This window comes from Hyperolius riggenbachi, chromosome 10, assembly GCF_040937935.1.
Source record: "Hyperolius riggenbachi isolate aHypRig1 chromosome 10, aHypRig1.pri, whole genome shotgun sequence".
Classification (NCBI taxonomy): domain Eukaryota; kingdom Metazoa; phylum Chordata; class Amphibia; order Anura; family Hyperoliidae; genus Hyperolius; species Hyperolius riggenbachi.
Genome location: NC_090655.1, coordinates 243,122,129 through 243,138,376, shown reverse-complemented (window position 1 = coordinate 243,138,376; position 16,248 = coordinate 243,122,129). Strand labels below are relative to the sequence as shown.

General features: G+C 46.1%; 1 pseudogene; it reads left to right on the top strand.

The window, feature by feature from the left end:
• Positions 1-8,773: 8,773 nt before the first annotated feature.
• LOC137535179 (zinc finger protein 585A-like) overlaps positions 8,774-16,248 on the top strand; it is a 44,266-nt pseudogene continuing 36,791 nt past the window's right edge.

Genomic DNA, 16,248 nt, shown 5'->3' with positions numbered 1-16,248 from the left:
TGTCCCACGGGGGTCTCGCTGCAGCCCTCCGAACAGCCGGCGACAGAGCCAACTGTAGCTTCAATATTTACCTTTGCTGGCTCCAGCGGGGGCGCTGTGGCTGCTTTTGGCACGGAAATAGACGGAAATACCCGATCTCCGTCGGGTCCGCTCTACTGCACAGGCGCCGGAATCTTGCGCCTGCGCAGTAGAGCAGACCCGACGGCGATCGGGTATTTCCGAATACTTCGGAGCCGACAGCCGTCAGAGCGCCTGCGCAGGAGCCAGGAAGGTAAATATTACGTCACCGCTGCACGGAGGGCTGCAGCGAGACCCCTGAGGGACGGAGGACGGCGTGGGAAGCCTCATTAGGATCCTGAGGCTTCCCCCACCCGAGGTGAGTACCCCCCAGGGGACGTTTTGTCGTTACAGTTCCTCTTTAAAGTGGACCCAAATTAAAAATACAAGGTTTCAGAAATAAAATCTATTTTCTAAATTATAATGGCAGCTTTTTTTTAGCTGCATAATGACAAATATAAAATATTTTACATTTATTGGAGGAACCCCTCCCTTCCTTTCAAATTGCCGGGACAAAATCCGGCAAACTGGTGAAGTAGGTGGTGTCTGGCAATGGAGGAATTGCTAATGGCTGCCCCCAGTATAATCCTAGTTATGAAAAGAGAAGGGTGAAAAGCATGCACTGAAATGCTCATAGGCTTAAAGGAGTGTTTATTTATCTTTGTATGTGTCAGAGTGGTACAACTAAATATTTTTAATAAAAAAAAAAATGTTTGGTTTGGGTCCACTTTAAGGTAAAAAAAATTAAGCAGTTACCTGCTTGACTTTCAGCCTCTGTATTACACAACGGCCAAAAAATTGGCAATTACCTACTGAATAAATATTTGACTTTCAGCCTCTGTGTAACACAGAGACCAGGGCGACATGAGGCCTGGAGTAACTGGAATGTACCAGAGTAATAATGGGTAAAAATCCAATTAAATTAGGACCTTATTACACATCAGTGCTGTAACCCTCTAGTATCCATGACTAAATTATTTTTACAAATGTCCAGTAATCCACACTGCTGTGTGCCAGGTGACTTTGCTTTTCTGTCACGATCTCTCCTGCTGCACTGAATGTCCTTTCTGACAGGGAAGTTGAGACGGGGCAAGCCAACAGCTCCATGGCAAATTGCCACAGCTCTGGCCACAGGTCAAGCCTACACACCCAGAAGTCCAGAGGCTCCTCAGTCCTCAGACTGTTTACAGTGATCATTAATAGTGCTGCTCATACCAAGGAGCTATGAGTACGTAGCTTCTCGGAAATTAAATTGAAATTATCCAGCGCTGACCACGGGAGAGAAGGGGTTAACTTACCCATGCTGCCTCCTGGATCTGATGCGCTTCACTTGCATTCCACATCACTCCCACTCTTTTTCCTTCTGGGTAGAAGGAGGAAACGTGGGAGTAACGTGGAGTTTGATGTGGAACGCAAGTGGAGCTTTTTAGATCCAGGAAGCATGGTTAAGTTAACCCCCATCTACCGTGGTCATCGCTGGCTAATTTAAATTTCGATACTGAGTAGCTACATACTAGTAGCTACTTGGTATGAGCAGCACTAAACATTAACCCAAGGTAGTCGGATACCTGTTGGTCGAGGCGTTCCCTGAGGATGGATCCAGAGGCACTCTGTTGAGGCTTTGTGCAGAAGAAGGATCTCATATCGGACATGATCGCTACCTCACCTTTAGCATGAAATCCTCCTGAAGGCAGGGGACTGTTACTGGCACATCTTTAGCTTGTAATTTTTTTTCCTGTGCTACCACCAATTTGAAAGAGTGGAATACAACATCTATATCAGCTTGTTGTGGAAGTGCTGCATTTTAGCCACCCTCGTTGAGGCTGGTAGCATGTCCATCTGTTTGTACCAAATGTCTAATAAAGTTGAACAGGACAGGTCTGTGTTCCTTGGTGATTTGATATGGGGGTAGTGATGATCGGAAACAGCAAATTCCGTTCCGCCGGAATTCGTGGATTCCGCCAGCGCTTAATTCCATCGCTATGAAAATTACACCGGATTTTTGCAAAATTCCGCGGAATTCCGGATTCCGGCGGAAAAATTAAAGTAATCGCAAATGGAACCTTGTTTATGCTAAATGGTAGCCCATAGAGCCTGTTGACTATTCCCTTAGGGCTCTTTCACACTAGAGGCTGCGGTAGAAAAGGCTGAAACTCAGCCTTTTGCTTAACGCCAATACATAGCGTTTTCAAAGTGTTCTACAGCTCATATGAAAACGTCCTTTTTTTTTTTTTCTTCTATAAAAATAAGTGAACAAGTCAGCTATAAAACGTTTTGAAAACGCTGAAGTTGGCGGTTTCCATTGACCATCATTGAAACGCCAACAGCCAACTTCGGCTGTAAACAGCCCTGAAAAAGCTCCTGGGAGCGTTGAAACGCAACGCTCCAAAACGCCGGGTTAGATGTGAAAGGTAAGATGAAAGTCTATGGACTTTCATTTTACCTTGGAAAACGCCAACTTCGGCTGTGGCGTTAAAACGCCGAAAAAGTCCTCTGGTGTGAAAGGGCCCTTAGTCCTTTTTCTCCTTCCTCCCTCCTCACCTCCCCCTCCTCCCTCTCCCTTCCTCCCCTCCCTCCTTCCTCCCCTCCCTCCTTCCTCCCCTCCCTCCTCCCTATCTTCCTCCCATCCTTCCTTCCTCCCTCCTTCCCTCCTCCCCTTCCTCCTCCCTTCCTTCCTCCCCCCTCCCCTCCTCCCTCCTCCTCAGAAGACTCTGAATATGATTGATCATGCCTAATGAGCACCCATTGCCTCAGGTAAAAATAACTCATGTCCCCAGAGACTGTCCTAGAAGCCAGCGCATACAGGTACTCATTAACTTCACATTGCTGCTGTTACAGCCAATCCAACATCAGCAAAGTCAAATTCCATCTGGTGGGGCTGTCACCAATAAGGAGTCTGACTGGCATTTTTTTTTTACCACCACTGAAGCTCAGCAAGGCAAGCCATGGCCCTGGCCGTGTAGGATTGGTGGAAATGTCCAGCACTTTCATGGCCTGCTTCAAGATGTCTTGGAGTCTGGGTACTTGTTCGAGAAATGTTGCACAATCAGATTTAAGACATGTGCCATGCACGGCACAATTCAAGTCAGCCACTTTTTAATGCAGTCAACAGATTGGTACCATTGTCGTACACGACTTTACCAATAATGAGGCTGTGTGGAGTCAGCCACTCATGGGACGTGTCTGCAGAGTGGACAGCAGTGCAGATCCGGGGAGGCTCTTTGCTTCCCTGCACAACATCCACAACACAGTATGAGACCACCATACCTGCATAGTGGGACAGACTGGGGAGCTTGGGGGTCACAGTGAAAGTGTGCAGTGAAAGAGGACTCTGCTGAGGAAGAGACTGCAGAGGAACGACGAGGAGTAAGAGAAATAGGTGTGTTGCTGCAAGACATGGCGGTGCCACAGATTCTACTCGAAAGCCAAGAGTACTTCATTCCCCACTGACAACACATTTATCCTGTGGGCAATAAAGGTTATGTGCCTACACTGTCCATGTTTTGAAAACCAGTTATCTGTGGTCAGATGGACCTTAACCCTGACACTGTGTGCCAAAGATTGGTTGACCTGCCGTAGCACATGCCGGTACAGGTCCGAGATGCCTGTCTGGGAAATATTTCATCTTCCTGGTACCTTCCACTGTGGTGCACCAATGCCTACAAATCTGAGGGATGGAAAGTTGACTCTGTGGCAATGAACATAAAGTGGATTGGAGGACAACTGGGAACGAGGGAGGGGAAGAGGCAGAAGGAGGAACACAAGGATGCTGGCTTGCGCTTTGAGTGCTTCTAAATCTAATCTAAACTGAGAAGGATATGGATTTTTCCTTTGAAAGATAAAACCAGTTGCCTGACTCTCCTGCTGATACTGTATCTCTAATGCTTTTAGCCACAGCCCCTCAGCAAGCATGCAGATCAGGTGCTTTGACTAAAGTCAGACTAGATTACCTGCATGCTTGTTTCAGGTGTGATTCAGCCACTACTGAAGCCAAAGAGATCAGCAGGACTGCCAGGCAACTGGTATTGTTTAAAAAGAAACATCCATATCCCTCTCAGTTAAGGTTCCCTTTAAGGGCTCCATGCCACAGGGCCTTGTGGTGGGACTCCAGGTGCTTTGTCAGCATAGTCGTTTCTATAGTTGTGCTGGTCTTCTCACGACTAAATTTCTCTTGACACAGGATGCAGATGGCATCAGTCTTGTCAGCAGCAGCAGAAACAGAAATATTCCCAAACTAAAGAGCCATGTTGAGTACTGATTAAACTGACTGGGCACGCTGGCTGGCTAACCCCTGGTGATATCATCACACCCTGTTGTCTGCCTCCTCTCCCCTGTGACCTCTGCCTGCTTCCTAACCTTTTCCTCTCTCTGTGAGTCTTAGTCTCTCCCTCTGAACTCTCCTCCTCATGTTCCTCTCTTGTGGGCACCCATGAGCCATCCATCACCACATCATCATCACCCTCATCATTGCTTACAGCTTCAAGCTCACAGTAGGCTGCAGCAGCAGGGACATTACACCTTGTGGTGACCTGGGGACTTGTCTGAGTGTCTGTCTTGCTCCTCTCCTTCATTTGATGGCAAGAACACTTGTGCATCTGGTCCGTCAATGCCTGTGGAAATAGCTCCTCTGAGCAATCTGATTCATTTGGAGGGGTTGCTGTGGTGGTGGAGGTGGTGTTGTGGTTGACCACAGCAGATGAGGATGTGAAAGTTGCAAGAACAATAGTAGCAGAACAGGTAGAAGAGGTGCAGGAATGTTGGCAATAGAAGAGGTGGGAAACTGAGTGAGCCAGTCAACCACCTCTTCTGCATTCTGAAAAGGACTACTGAGAGGTTCCTAACGGGTGCACTACAAGGAGCAGAACATCTAGGAAGCAGCTACACAGCACAATATGACAAATACAGCCTAAAATACAGCCTATCCACTCAGGATGAGTCCTCAAAAGGACTATTGGTGGTGTCTAGCTGGTTTACTACAAGAAGCAGCGCACCTGGTGATCAGGCTGTCCTCCTGCCCCACCTTTCTTCAGGGTGAAGGGTCTAAGAATGGCCCTATGGGAAAGTATAGGGTGGGCACCAATGGCCCGTACTGTTCGATGCTAAGGTGAGCTGGCGAGCGTCAGAAGTTTATCTGCAGGTGTTTATGTATTAAGTTTTATGTCAAATTACAGGTGGTTACTTGCCAATGTGGACATGTTATCAGTATATAAGAAAGTAGACAGCAAATAAATTTCTTAGGTGAAATCTTGAACGGACCCTGTGTCTATTGTGTCATTATTTCAACCCCCCCCCCTCCGGTACGGAGATCATCATCAAGGATCTACCAACAGACTGTTTCCTGAGGCCAGAAAGAACCTATTACTTTTTTTTTGGGGGGGGGGGGGGTTTGGAGGAGGAGGTGAATGGGGTTAATTTGTAGCTGGTGTGTGAAGGGGGTAAGGATGACATCCATGGCTTGGCTCTTCTGGTTCAGCCACATGCAGGATGGATTGATTTGGAAAACTTGAAATTACCCTCTCTTTTGACACACCCTTCTGACATCATCCCCCACTGCTCTCCAGTGACCATATATAAACCACTTTAAATATGTATATACTTATGATGATGATCTATATGTCTGTATAATTTTCTGTCACCCCCCCCCCCTCCCATTGGCCACACATGCAGTGTTGCATGCCTGTTAAGCGTGATGGCGTGTGCAGTGACATGGTACGTGCAATGGCCAGAGAGATTGAGCATGCACTCCTGCCCCTCACTGTGTAGCACTCACCACCAGCTAGCAATGTTAATAACAGACAACTGAGTGCAGGTGATGCCACAACAGAGGCAGCAGTTTAGTCTCTGATTTGCTTGTCATGATCACGTACTAAATCTAGATGTGATCACAGCAAAACAAAGCTTTGCAAATCTATTAGCTGATCAAACAAATATCATGCTTCTCCATGAGATCTCCTAGACTTGACCATTACTAGAGCAGTTAGCCTATCAACTAGTGTTGTCCGGATCATGAACGATTCGGATCTTTGATCCGGATCTTTTTTGTGAGCCGAATCATCCGGATCATCACATTGGGCTCTATTCTCAAAGAGCCAAAAGTACCGCAAAATTTTACCGCTAAATTCCCGCCAGCGGTAAACTCCGCATTTTTTCAGCATTCACTAACATTTTCCGCATGTTTGCCGCATGCGGGAAAAAAAGATGCGGAAACAGCCATTATTCATGCGGGAATCATGCGGTAAAAAGGTCGCATGAAAAAGTGTTTAAAAAAAAAAAAAGTTAAAGTCCAGCAAGCACAGCCCTTAAGCCTCCAGACTTCATTAAAGTCAATGGGATGCGGAATATATTACCTACTACTTGTAGGTGATAAAAAATCGGTAATTAATGACGAAATGATGCGCCTGAACATTTTTGAGAATTGATCTTTTATTGCGGAAAATACCGACTTTTGCGGAAAGTTTTCCGCATGAATCCCGCACTTTTATCACACTTTTTCCGCATGCGGGAAAAACATGCGGAGAATTTAGAGAATGCAAACTTGACGTTATTTTGGGTGCAAACTTCCCGCATGTACTTTACCGCATGCGGGAAGTCTTTGAGAATAGAGCCCAATGAGTGATTCGGATCACAGTGGAAGAAACAGGAACTACAGCTTCTGCTGAGCTGCTAAGAGTTAAGGTGGCCATACACTGGCCCGATACCCTGCCGTTTCGACAGCAGATTCGATCCTGGGATCGAATCTGCTGCCAATCGTTCGCGCTAAACGCACCCGCCGATCCGATTTCCTCCCGAAATCGGATCGGTCCGTCGATCGCGCCGTGCGGGAAATTACCCTCGATCGCCCGCGGGTAGGGTGCGCGTCGCTGGCGGCGGCCGATCCGATCAGGTATACATTACCTGAAGCTGGCTCCCGGGCGTCTTCTCCGTGCTGTACCGCTCTGTTCCGGCTCCATCCCGGCGCTTCCTGTGTCACTGCAGTGACCAGGAAGTTCAAATAGAGGGCGCTCTATTTGAACTTCCTGGTCACGGAGTGAATCAGGAAGCGCTGGGATGGAGCCGGAACAGAGCGGTGCGGTGCAGCGTGGAGAAGACGCCCGGGAGCCAGCTTCAGGTAATGTATACGGGTTGGGCACAGGCGGCAGGAGCAGCTCAACAGATTGTGATCGGTTTCAGGCTGAAATCGATTCACAATCTGTTTGCAGTAAAGGCAGCCATACGATCCCTCTCTGATCAGATTCGATCAGATAGGGATCTGTCAGCTGGTCGATCTAATGGCAAATCGACCAGTGTATGGCAACCTTAGGGACCTCGGGAGTAAGAGAAGCAACTCCTCCCAGCTCACTGAGGGTGAGGGATCAGGTTACAGCAGCATACGCAGTAGAGGCAGCTCTTTGGTTACAAAGTTAAAGGGACACTTAAGTGAAAATAAAAAAAAAGATTTTTACTCACCTGGGGCTTCCCTCAGCCCCCTGCAGCTGTCCGGTGCCCTCGCATCCTCACTCTGATCCTCCTGTCCCCACCGGCAGCTACTTCCGGTTTCGGTGACAGCCGCTGACAGGCTGGGAAACACGAGTGATTCTTCGCATTCCCAGCCACAATAGCACCCTCTATACTGTTATTGCGGCAAGGCTGTCGCCAAAACCAGAAGTAGCCGCCGGCGGGGACAGGAGGATCGGAGCGAGGCTGCCAGAGCCCCGGAAAGCTGCAGGGGGCTGAGGGAAGCCCAGGTGAGTGAAAATCATTTTTTTTATTTTCACTTAAGTGTCCCTTTAATAACTCCTGGTCTCACACGCCCACTATCACTGCTGGCCATGTCACAGCCACTATCACTGAGGCTGCCATATGTATTTGCTTGTAAACAATACCAGTTGCCTGGCAGCCCTGCTGACCCTGTATCTAATACTTTTAGTCATAGACCCTGAACAAGCATGCAGCAGATCAGGTACTCTGACTCTAATTTTACTGAATTTGCCATATGCTTGTTCCTGGGAGAGGGGACATGGGTGCCACTGCCAGATATGTGTAGAACACACGTACTGGCTGCAATGTGCTGCTGATTTTAGGTTGTCTGTTCCGTAGTTGTGAACAAATGGGAAACTTTTGGCTCAGAAGCACACCTCAGTAACTCTGCAGACAGCGTGCTGGGCTAGAATAACAGGGCAGTGCAATATGATCCTCCTGCAGTCGGCTCTAAACGGCTGCACTTCACTTCTCCCTACATTTATGATGAGTGTTAGAGGTGAGAAAAGGGGAATGCTTTCTTTCACTGTGAGACGTTTGCATTCAGAGTATACAGATGCACATATAGGTGAACTATATTTAAAGCATATGATTGCAACATGTGGGTAATGTGTGCAAAAAACATTTCTGCTCTCTGCTCACCCCTCTTCGTCCACCTCCTCCCTTCTCTGTTCACTCCCTGCCCTTCTCTGTCCACCATCCCCGCTTCTCTGTCTGTCCATCCACCCCCCCTCCGCTTCTCTGTCCACTGCAGGGAAAGTCCTGTCCTGCTAGTCATTTCACCCGAAATGCTTCCCTAGTAAAATGATTCGAGATTCGGATCAAAGATCCGGATGTTTTCAATGATCCGATTCGAATCATCCGAATCATTGAAAAGAACCGGACTTCCCATCTACTTCCCAGGACACTTAGAGGAAAATGATCAGAAAGGCAGGAAGTGATGTAACCCATAGACAGGACGTGATGTAACACCAGGAAGAGAAGTTGCAGGAAGTGAAGAAAACATATTGCTGGAAGAGGTAATTGTGTGATTCTTGTTATATATTGAGCAGAGCAGAGGTTGGGTTGGAGATACTTTGCTACAGAGGAGGCCATAGTACACCTGGCACTATCCTGATCACCCCCTTGAAGTAATTTCGAGACTTTTATATAACTGTTGTGTTTGCCAGTTTCTAGCTCTCCTTCCCCTTACATGTGCCATGGATTATGGTTGTTATCTCACCTTACTATTAATAATTATTCAGCTCAGTCACATCATAGAGCCAAAACATCATACCCACCAGCACCCAGTATAGCCATGCTTCCTCTGTACACCCTTCCCCCAGCATTGCCATTATCCTTCAGTATGTAATCTTTTAATGTCTCCCACTCTAATAATGCAATTTCTTTCCAAGTAGACAAGACAAGACAAGACAAATAACATTTATATTGCGCTTTTCTCCTTTCAGACTCAAAGCGCCAGAGCAGAGCAGCAGCCACTAGGGCGCGCTCTATTGGCAGTAGCAGTGTAAGGGAGACTTGCCAAAGGTCTCCTACTGAATTAGTGCTGGCTTACTGAACAGGCAGAGCCGAGATTCGAACCCTGGTCTCCTGTGTCAGAGGCAAAGCCCATAACCATTACACCATCAGCCAACTGTTGCCATTATCCTCCGGTATCTAATGCCATTTCTTCCGTAGTATTGCCATGTCCCCCCAGCATTGCCATTATCTTCCAGTATGTAATCTTCCCCACCCCAGTAATACCATTGCTTCCCCAGCATTGCCATTTTTCTCCCAGCCATATCCACACTCCAGTATTGGTCCTCTTCCCCATTTCCATCCAGAGTAGTAAAAGGAAGGATTTACATTGGTTTATAGCTACCTGTCACAGTGTGCTCCAGTCCTCTGCTCCCATTAGCATCAGTCTCTGCCTCTTCTCTCATCATATCCTCATCCATCTACCACTACCAGCACTGCTGTGACATCACAGGAATGGACAGGACTGTAGCATGCTTTCCTGCAATACTCTGCATGGCCCTGCCACTCACAAGTGACAGCAATGGGGAGTGCTGGGGGAGGTGGGTTCTGTATTGGTTGTTTTCCCACTGACAACTGTACAACCTAGATTATCCTCCCCTTATTATATATCAAAATGCAGGAGCATCCTGTACAGATCACATGACCACATCACTGAGAATGGACAAGGACCAGAGTCACATGACTGAGAGGATATTCAGTCTCACCCTGGAGATCATCTATCTGCTAAATGGAGAGGTGAGAAGGATTCTGGGAGGTCATATGACATACAATAGTAACTCTTATCTCTGTTAATAAAACACACACCTGACTAGAGCGGTGAGGAGGATTCTGGGAGATCATTGTGTGTCTTTTGATATAGAGTTTTTCTCCATTGAAGTATGGTGATTATGTGACCATCATGGTGCCAAAACCTCACTCCCTTATATCTGAGAGACACTGCAAGCAGAAGATTCTGGAAGTCACCAGGAAGATGATGGAGCTGCTGACAGGAGAGGTGAGCAGTGCTGGCAATTATGGGGCATTGTTCAGTAACAACAAGGGGTATTTCTGAATGGTGACTGTATCATTATGTTTGTCAGGATGTCCCTGTCTGTTTCTCCATGCAGGAGTGGCAGCATAAAGGACACAAGGACCTCTACAAGGACGCCATGATGGGGAATCAGCCGGACCTCACATCACAGGGTAAGAGGAGACTTTCATTTCTTGTAAAGAAGAGAGCAGTACGGAGGCTCCATCTAGATCCCCCATCATCTGATAATCACATAAAGACAATGGGCCTGATGTGCTATGAAATGGTAAAGTGTCCATGCTGCAAATTTACTATTACTAACGCAGAGGGAGCACCATTTGCTAACCCATTAGTGCCATGCATTGCTATGGTAACACGCATGGTGCTAATGAGTAAATGGGTGGTACTCCCCTGACATTAGTAACGGTAAAACTGCCATGCACAGGCAGCCTGTTACTGTTGTTTAGTGCATAACACCCATTTTTTATCAGTCATTATGTGTGTGTTTCCTACAGATGGATCCAATAACAGAAACCCACTCGAGAGATGTACAGGTCCTCTTTATTCCCATGATTGTCTACAGGAAGGTCCCACCATCCCCCACTGTTATCAGGCAAGTGGGGCTAAGGCTAGGTTCACACTAACCTTAAAAGCTCACTGATCCAGTGGGGTGAAAGCGCATGTGTTATACTTGCAACAGAGCGGGGCTACAGATGCTCACAGAACCAGTGCAATCCTGCCCATTCCCTCTAGGCTGTGTACCCTCCATTCTACAACTACTCACCTGTCTGCTGTGTCTTCTCTGCCACCATTCAAGCCCCCCACCTGCTGACTGTTGCGGCGCTCAGGGACAAGCAACTGGTATTGGAATGCCGGCAGAACTATAGGACTATTATTGGATTTCAGAAAAAACAATAAGAATCCTCCATAGCACAAGGGAGGATTCTCATTGGTTTAGTGATTGAATAATGAGAGTTCTCTATTGCTAAGTAGGAAGAATCCCATCGCTGTATCCCTATGTTTCAGCCCAGCGATGGTGTCAGCATGCAAAGGACTGGAATTTCCAGAGTGGAAGGGTGGTGGTGGGCTGGAGGCACAGCGGTGAGTAGTGTGAACACTTATGGGACGCTGTGGTGGAGCGTATCTGTTTAGGATATGGCATGAAATAAACCATTGTGCATCCGGCCTATGAACTCGGCCGAAGTGTCCCCAGAGACTCCAAACTGTGTGACATTCTTTTCCTCTAGTCTGTACATGCTGTTATCTGCATTTAAGTTTTAAAGGATACATTAGTCCTAATTAAATTCTAAAAATGACGCCCTGTGTGTTGGGAGCTGCGCATAGGCTTACCGCTCCTCCCGTGGCCCAGCATCTGCCTCCATTCACCTGCTATTGCTGCCAGTTGTCCAGGTCCTGGTCAGAGAGGTCGGCACCCTTTCACCCAACATACTGTGCTGTGCATGTGCAGTATGTCCTCTTGAGCAGCTTGTGATCATGCTGAATACGTCATCACACGTGCGTGCGGACAGCACACTGGGTTCCCGGCAAGCGTGGTCACAAGCCGCCCAAGAGGACATACTGCACATGCACAGCACACTGGGTTCCCGGCAAGCGCAGTCACAGGCCGCCCAAGAGGACATACTGCACATGCACAACACTGTATGTCTGGGTGTAAGGGCGCGACCACTCTGACAAGGGCCTGGACAACAGCAGCAAAAGTGGGTGAATGGAGGCAGACGCCGGGCCACAGGAGCGGTGGTTAGCCTATGCGCACCTCCCCACACACACACTGGGTGTCATTTTTAGAATTTAATTTAGAATTTAGGTATCATTTCAATTCTCTCTTTCTTTTTGTGCACTTAGGTTGGAGAACTGGTATATGGAAGTGCTGTGGATAAAGAGGAAGAAGAGACATATGCGAGGAAAGATCAGCAGTCTATGGAGGAGGGTGACATGATGAGGGCAATTAAAGAGGAAGAAGAAGAGACACATGTGAGGAGTGATCAGCTGTGTATGGAGGAGGGTAACATGATGAGGACATTTAATAAGGAAGAACATTCATATGCGAGGAATGATCAGCAATATATGGAGAAGGGTGACATGATTAGGACAAGTAAAGAGGAAGAAGAGACGTATGTGAGGAGTAATCAGCAGGCTATGGAGGAAGCTGACATGATGAGGACAATGAAAGAGGAAGAAGAAGAGACGTATGTGAGGAGTGATCAACAGACTAGTGAGGAGGGTGATGTAATTAGGACAATTAAAGAGGAAGAACAAGATAAATATTTAAGGAGTGATCAGCAGTGTATGGAGGGGGTTGACATGATGAGGACAATTAAAGAGGAGGAAGAAGAAGAGATGTATGTGAGGAGTGATCAGCAATATATGGAGAAAAGTGACATGATTAGGACAAGTAAAGAGGAAGAAGAAGAGACGTATGTGAGGAGTGATCAGCAGGCTATGGAGGAGGGTGACGTGATGAGGACAATTAAAGAGGAAGAAGAAGAGACGTATGTGAGGAGTGATCAACAGACTATGGAGGAGGGTGACATGATTAGGACAAGTAAAGAGGTAGAAGAAGAGACATATGCGAGGAGTGATAAGAAGTCTATGGAGGAGGATGATGTGATGATAATTCAAGAGGAAGAAGAAAAGACGTATGTGAGGAGTGATCAGCGGTGTATAGAGGAGGGTGGCCTAATAAGGACAATTAAAGAGGAAGAACAAGAGAAATATTTGAGGAGTGATCAGCAGTGTATGGAAGGGGATGACATGATGAAGACAATTAAAGCGGAAGAAGAAGAGATGGATGTGAGGAGTGATCAGCAGTCTATGGAGGAAGGTGACATGATTAGGACAAATAAAGAGGAGGACACTGTTACAGAGGGCAGAACAGGTGAGTGATCAGCAAGCAATAAAGGGAACCTGAAGCAAGAAGTATATGGAGACTGCCATATTTATTTCCTTTTAAACAATACTAGTTTCCTGGCAGCCCTGCTGATCTATATGGCAAATCTTGTTAGATTTTACAAAAATGTCAGAAACGCCTTATCTGCTGCATGCTTGTTCAGGGTCTATTGCTAAAAGTAGAGGCAGAGGATCAGCAGGACAGCCAAGCAACTGTTATTGCTTAAAGGTAAGAAAATTGTATTTATAGTTGTTGCTCTTTAAATTATCTTTAAAACAGGCTGCAAGATATAAAAGAGGTTAAGCCCTCCACCCCTACGTAAGAAAGTTATATATAAAAACAATACCTGCGCCAAAAAACAGTAAAATACCGTAATTCTTTTTTTAAGAACCAATCTGAATAAATTGAATTAAAATTCACCTAATAGATGCTACTAAAGGAAGAATGACACCTTAATGTTGGATAAAATCATATCAATACTCCCACCAGTACACTCCTGTATGATTCCACACTCTGGCGTTTTCTATCTACCTATATTGCTCTATCAGGGTGTCCACTTGAAAAGTTCTCATTAATAGATCACAATCCTCTTGTCAAAATATCTCCTGTTTCTTCAGCTGTATGCTCTGCAGAACGTGTCACTTTTCACAGTCACTATTATCCACTGTATTCAGTAAAACTTGCAATAGTAAAAAATATTTTTGGTACTTGCAGAGGTGTATTTCACCGAAGTTCCTTATACGTAATGGTCCAGGAGAGGGGAGAGAATATCAGAGTTTCCGTAGCTTGCGGGCATCGGGATTCCTCTAATCCTCCAACGGTAATGAGTCTCGGCCGAAGACTCACCCGGGTGTTCTTACGGCTTAAGCTTCCGCCGTTTTCCACAGTCCGGACCCAAACAGATTGACAAACTTCCGGCGTACTCTACCGGACGTTTCAGGTGACGTCACCACTCACAAAAGCCAATCAGCCGACATGTTTCGGTAGGCACGCCTACCTTCCTCAGCCCTGGTGACGTCACCTGAAACGTCCGGTAGAGTACGGCGGAAGTTTGTCAATCAGCCGACATGTTTCGGTAGGCACGCCTACCTTCCTCAGGGCTGAAGAAGGTAGGCGTGCCTACCGAAACATGTCGGCTGATTGGCTTTTGTGAGTGGTGACGTCACCTGAAACGTCCGGTAGAGTACGGCGGAAGTTTGTCAATCTGTTTGGGTCCGGACTGTGGAAAACGGCGGAAGCTTAAGCCGTAAGAACACCCGGGTGAGTCTTCGGCCGAGACTCATTACCGTTGGAGGATTAGAGGAATCCCGATGCCCGCAAGCTACGGAAACTCTAATATTCTCTCCCCTCTCCTGGACCATTACGTATAAGGAACTTCGGTGAAATACACCTCCGCAAGTACCAAAAATATTTTTTACTATTGCAAGTTTTACTGAATACAGTGGATAATAGTGACTGTGAAAAGAGACACGTTCTGCAGAGCATACAGCTGAAGAAACAGGAGATATTTTGACAAGAGGATTGTGATCTATTAATGAGAACTTTTCAAGTGGACACCCTGATAGAGCAATATAGGTAGATAGAAAACGCCAGAGTGTGGAATCATACAGGAGTGTACTGGTGGGAGTATTGATATGATTTTATCCAACATTAAGGTGTCATGCTTCCTTTAGTAGCATCTATTAGGTGAATTTTAATTCAATTTATTCAGATTGGTTCTTAAATAAAGAATTACGGTATTTTACTGTTTTTTGGCGCAGGTATTGTTTTTATATGTTATTGCTTAAAGGCAGTGATCTGCAAACTTGGCTCTCCAGCTGTTAAGGAACTACAAGTCCCACAATGCATTGCAGGAGTCTGACAGCCACAGTCAAAATTCATAAAGACAAATGCATTGTGGGACTTTTAGTTCCTTAACCATTTCAGCCCGCGGGGATTTTTCGCCTTATGCATCAGAGCAATTTTCACCTCCCATTCATTCGCTAATAACTTTATCACTACTTATCACAATTTATTGATCTATATCTTGTTTTTTCCGCCACTAATTAGGCTTTCTGTGGGTGGTACATTTTGCTAAGAGCCACTTTACCGTAAATGCATTTTAACAAGATTAATAAGAAAAAATTGGAAAAAATTCATTATTTCTCAGTTTTCGGCCATTATAGCTTTAAAATAATCCACGCTACCATAATTAAAACCTATGTATTTTATTTGCCCGTATGTCTCGATTATTATACCATTTAAATTTTGTCCCTATCACAATGTATGGCGCCAATATTTTATTTGTAAATAAAGGTGCATCGTTTCCGTTTTGCGTCCATCACTATTTACAAGCTTATAATTTTAAAAATGTTTGTAGTATACCCCCTTCAAATGCATATTTTAAAAGTTCAGACCCTTAGGTAACTATTTATGTCTTTTTTTTTTTTTTTTTCTAATTGTAATTTTTTTTTTTTTACTATTAAAACTTTTATTTGGGTAATATTTTGGTGTGGGACATAAACTGTTAATTTTTAATGTTGCTAGCTGTGTAAATAGTAATGTAAAAAATGTGTAGCTGTAGTTTTACTATTTGGCCACAAGATGGCCACCTTCGTTTTTTGTTTCCCTCCTTGTACTTCTCTCTAAGCGGAAGTACAAGGGGGATGCGGAAATCTCTCCGGGCAGAAGAGCCGGAGCCTCACAGGTGAGCGCTTCGGTTTTTCTGCGGGGGAAAGGGATCGGTGATCGGGAACCATGTTCCCTTTCACTGATCCCAGGGCTACCGGGCGGCACAGCGGGGATGCGGGGTGCGATCGCGGGCGGGAGCGCGCCCAAGCGCGGGAGCGCTGCAGAGCTGCCACCCGGACGTGAGCTTCATGTCCGGGCGGCGGAAATGGTTAACAGCTAGAGAGCCAAATTTGCAGATCACTGGCTTAAAGGGCAAATGAAGAGAAAGGAATATGGAGACTGCCATATTTAATTCCTTTTAAGCAATACTGGTTGCCTGGCAGGCCTGCTGATCCTCTTCCTCCAATAC